Genomic DNA, 5,862 nt, shown 5'->3' with positions numbered 1-5,862 from the left:
TTCTAGTTCTGTTCTAGTTCTGTTCTAGTTCTGTTCTAGTTCTGTTCTAGTTCTGTTCTAGTTCTGTTCTAGTACTGTTCTAGTTCTGTTCTAGTTCTGTTGTAGTTCCATTATAGTTTGCGAAATATATTTATTGATTTATAAAATAGTATCTACAATTAATATATAATGCCTAGACATATCAACTAAACCATATAAAATTCAAAAAATAATAGCAGTCAGTTACATAATACCAATACTTTTTATCTAAACTCCTACAACAAATTAGACTAATAAAAAAACTTAGCACAATAATGAAAAAAAATCCTTGACATCTCTTAATCTTATGCTACACCCGCTAAGTTTTATTATTTAATTTTTTTTTTCTCTCCTCTATGCCAGCTTTCATGTTGTGAACAAGTGATTTTCTTAATTAAATTGTATGTCAAAAGTTTGTCAGTAAAACTAAAAAGATAAAAAAACAAGAAATCAAACTTTTACCACCATGATGGTCCAGCAAAAACAACAGCAACAAACAGACAAGAAAACTGAAAAGAATCACAATCCATAAGCCTAAAGCTTAGAACAGCTTAAATCATTTGTCGACATCTGCGGAATATCAATGAAATATTGTCTTTGCAATAAAAAAAAACTGAAAGAAAAAAGTTCTGAAAAAAATCTAGCAAAACTTTTGTATGTAATAAGTCAAACTAACACCATGACAAAAAGACTGGGAAAAAATCGACAAGTAATATTTATTATGGAGAAAATAGGGAACTATACAGCCAACATACATATATTTCAAACTATAATACATGTAATGACAGTTGACAATATCTTTAGATGTTATGGAAGCAACTGAATGAAAAAAATGCAAGAAAAGAATGAATATGAATACAAAACTGGAGGAGCGACAGCAGCATCCGAAGAAGTAGTAAAAAGTCATAGAGTTTAAATGAATGACACTCTTGACCAATGGCAAATAAATAAAAGTTTATTTTCCTAGTAGCGTTGGTATGCAAGACATAACACCACAGGCGTAACACTTTTACACCCAATTTTATACAATGTTGTTAATAGTAGGAGCCTTTATTGGGAACAACCACAGACAAGCTAATATATAGATAGAAGATTTTTTTAAGAATTTTTCTTACTTTTGGATAACTGTATCAAATACCGATCAAAACTTAATACCTATTTACAATAAGTGCTGCTAACTCGATAACAAATTTGAGCAAATCAATTTTAATGATTTTTTAAAAAAAGATATACACTTGATATTTTTATTGAGGCCCCTCTGAAATCACTTCAGAACAGAAAATTTTGAACTTTCGAACTTATCAAAGAAAATTAATAGAAAAAGTATAAATAGTTTTTGTAACACATACAAAGTATTAGAACCCTGCAGTTCGGGATATTCGAACAAAGGTTTCGTTTGCAAAAAATATGTCTAAAAAGTTATCTCAATGCAAAACTGCCGGGAATTATATCTGCAAATGTATAAGTTTCATTGGCACAATAACAAACAATAAAGAGACAAACCAAAAGTTTAACTTTTCGTGGATTTTGTCATATGATTAGAAAATTGAACAGTTCTATTTGTAAATAAATTGGTATTTTAACACCCAAACTAGACGCTTGGCTTTGGTTTCATTAGGAAAAGTGAACATCAGAATCAAACTGGAACAAAACTAGAACAGAACTGGAACAGGACTAGAACAGAACTAGAACAGAACTAGAACAGAACTAGAACAGAACTAGAACAGAACTAGAACAGAACTAGAACAGAACTAGAACAGAACTAGAACAGAACTAGAACAGAACTAGAACAGAACTAGAACAGAACTAGAACAGAACTAGAACAGAACTAGAACAGAACTAGAATAGAACTAGAACAAAACTAGAACAGAACTAGAACAGAACTAGAACAGAACTACAATACAACTAGAACAGAACTACAACAGAACTAGAACAGAACTAGAACAAAACTAGAACAAAACTAGAACAGAACTGGAACAGAACTACAACAAAACTAGAACGGAACTACAACAGAACTATAACAATGCCTTTACATTTTATCGTCACACATTTTTCATGTTTTGGAGAATTTATTTTTAAAACTATTTTACATATTTAAAAACAATATTCCTTAAAAATGGTTTCCATCTGTTATTTGCATCAAAACATTTATAACACAATTATATTTCCATTTAACTTTAGGAGATGTTTAAAATTGCATTAAATTTTTTGTTGTTGGGGTAAAAGTAAGGCTAATATACGAATGACTGAAGTTTTAGAAACTATTGCTGTTAAGTGAAATAAATAAAAAAAATATATACACATAGTTTTAATATGAAAACATATTCATACACAAACTTGTATAAACTGATTTTAGGGTTGAGTAATTTGACATAACATTTGTCATGCAAAATAACCCAGTGAGTTTTTTTTTTAAGAATCAATAGGTTCAAAGAGAATGCAGGAAATTTTAGAATAATGTCAGAAATGCGTTGTATGTCTATAGCAATTTAAAAAAAATTTTTGTTCCAATTTGTATAAAACATTTTGTCTTCAATTTTATAGCTTGAAAACAACAATGAAAAATTTCGCTTTTTTTGACAAATTTATGGAAATAGTAAAAATATGTTTTTACTATTTGGCTCATATTTTTTTAGTGTTTACAAAACTAAAAATTTCAACAATTTGTTGTTTAAGTTTTAGTTTCAATTTTAACAGAGAATAAAAAAACAACAACAAAAACAAAATTCCCACACATAGACAATTAATCTTGTGTTGTATTTCGATAGAAATAAGTATATATCTTTTTTTCACTTTTATTTGCACATTTTTTCGAATTTACTTTTGTTATATGTGTTGTTTTCTAGGCTCACAATATTTTATATTAGACCTTGGGGAAATTTGTTGGATATACCAATTTTTGGTTTTTTGGCGGTTGCTACGAAAACCAACAAAAAAAAAGATTGCTTAAAACTAGTATAAAGAATCAGCGGTATTGTGTGTAAGCGAAGGTGCATATGAAAAAGCCACATAAAAAATTGTCTGACAGTTTTTGTTAAGCCATAGAGGGTTATGATTGGTAAAACCAAAAAAAAAAAAAATGTCATATAGCTAAAAGAGAGACACAACAAACTGACATATACCATGTATACACTCTTAACCGAAATACCCTTGAGAAATATAAAATAAATAGGAAAAAACCATACCCAGCCTGCAACATTTTGGTTTATACTATTACCATATATTTAAACAAACGTTTAAAGACTAAAATGTATGTCATCTAGAACCAGTCAAAGTATTATATGCGACTTAACCGAAGTTGACATACCCACCATTTTATCATTATAATGTTATATAATTATTGCAAAAGGAAATTTTTGTACGAACTTTCACCAATTACAAATCGTACTCAGCTGTTTTCGAGACAACACTTTATTTTTGACAAAAAAATTTGTTGCCAACCTGCAGCCGTTTTAAAAAAAATTTTCCCAGGATACATATGGATGACTTGATCGTCGTAGAAACTAACAAGGACACACGATATGTGTGCTAGCATAAGACTTATATCTGTATGTGTTACAAACGAAAAGATGAAATCAATATACCCCCGCTAGGTTCTGATAGAAAAACGTTTGTTTCTGTGTGCATTTTAGCAAAACACAAAACTGTTGCTTTAAATTGTGTTTACGTAGAATGTATTTGCTTTAACATATGTTTGAGAAAAATTCAAACATATGTATAAATGTGCAAATACATACACATTTAGGAACTTTATACACTTCTAGGTGGGCAGATTTAAATGCTCCTAAATTAGACGGAACTAGAACAGAACTAGATCAGAACTAGAACAGAACTAGAACAGAACTAGAACATAACTAGAACAGAACTAGAACAGAACTAGAACACAACTAGAACAGAACTAGAACAGAACTAGAACAGAACTAGAACAGAACTAGAACAGAACTAGAACAGAACTAGAACAGAACTAGAACAGAAATAGAACAGAAATAGAACAGAACTAGAACAGAAATAGAACAGAAATAGAACAGAAATAGAACAGAACTAGAACATAACTAAAACTGAACGATTTACCCTCGTTGCCTTTTCAGCAAACATTTGAATATTTTTCTGTAGACAGAAGACTTCTCAGTGCAACACAAAACATATTTTGTGTCTATGCTGTGTTTTTTCTTTTTTCAAACATTTTACAGAGATTGCATTTTTCAGGATTTTTTTTTGCATTTGTATATTATTTTTTATTTTTATGTTTTTTATAGAAATGTGCCATAAATTAAATTTATATGCGTTAACTTTTTTCCTTTATATTTACGTTCATCTAAGCAGAGCGCCGCTCTCAATGTTTTTGCTGACTTTTGGTGTATCTTTTACAAATGTGTCCCCTTCTAGAGGGTTTGTTAATGTATGTGTGTAAATCGTTGATATATCAGCTTTTTTAAACCGGAACAAGTACAAATACTGTCATTTCCTTTTACAGTGGCATTTAACTTGATGAAGAGAATGTTTTAAAGGTTTTTATGAGGTTTATAAGAAATACAACCTGCGCTAGAAGGCTTTTAGATTCTATTATAGTTAGCGGTTAGTTTGATTTTATTTCCATTCTATTTCTCTTTTTGTCAACTTAAATATTATGCTGCCTATCAAACTGTCAATTTCATTTCGTATTTTTTTCTTTATTTGTCTTATATTCAACCAATTAATCCCTTTTTCCTCATTATTTCCTAGCTCTCTTTAATCACCTAAAAGATTCAAATAATTTTCTTTGAATCAAAGAAATTAGAAACTTACCAACAACTTTAACAAAGCCATATTGTGTTTTAGCTGTCACCGTATTTATTTGACACATATAACGGCCTCGATCTTCCTCTTGGACATTATTGATGTGTAGAAACCATGTACGATGTTTATCATGTTTATCATGTGTAACACTAATGCGGGGATTACGGGTAATTACATGATTGTGGACCGTTAGAATGGCACTCTGTTCGAAATGCATCCACGCCACCTGAAAACAAAAAAAAAAAACATTTGAAGAAAGAAAAGCAAATTAACGTTATATTATTAAGCAGTCAGGTATGAAATAGAAATTTATATATTTATTGCTTATTGAGCAGAAGAAAATTAGGGAAAAAAACTTAATAATTTCTTTCATTAATTTAACATCATTGTAGGAGTTTTTGCCTCATTTATTTATATGTATATATATTTTTATAAATTTTATCACGTAATTTTTGTCTTTTTTGTTATTTGGCAATTTTCCTTAAAAGTTCATTCCTATTAATTTTAAGATGTTTTTTTATTCCACAATTTTGGTAAAAAAAAACTTTTTCCTACTATGACATTAAATGACAAATATGTTATTTTATCTATGAAATAGTTTATTGTGTGTATATATGTATGTGTGTGTATGTATATAAGTGTTGATATGTTGGTGTTGTGAAAGGTGTTGTCTAAGAAAAAGTTTTCTATTGTTGTTATTATTGTTTAAAAAAGGCAGAAATAAGTTACATTGTTCAAATCATCAATTTTGTTGTGAAAGATTAGCAAAAATTGCTGCATAGAGAAAACTTAGTAGTGTAAGAATGAATCATACTCTCATCTATATAGAAAAACTTTATCCTCTATGTCCTCATATGTTGCTCAAAGTTATTGGGTCGTTTTCTGTTGATACGTCTCAATAGAGATAGCAGAAAAAATGTATATTTTACTGTGTAAAGCTAAACTTTTTTTCAACAATTATGTTCTAGTTCAATTCTAGTTCTAGTTCAGTTCTAGTTCAGTTCTAGTTCAGTTCTAGTTCAGTTCTAGTTCAGTTCTAGTTCAGTTCTAGTTCAGTTCTAGTTCAGT

Source organism: Lucilia cuprina, chromosome 2, assembly GCF_022045245.1.
Source record: "Lucilia cuprina isolate Lc7/37 chromosome 2, ASM2204524v1, whole genome shotgun sequence".
Lineage (NCBI taxonomy): Eukaryota > Metazoa > Arthropoda > Insecta > Diptera > Calliphoridae > Lucilia > Lucilia cuprina.
Note: the sequence above shows the minus strand (reverse complement) of the source record.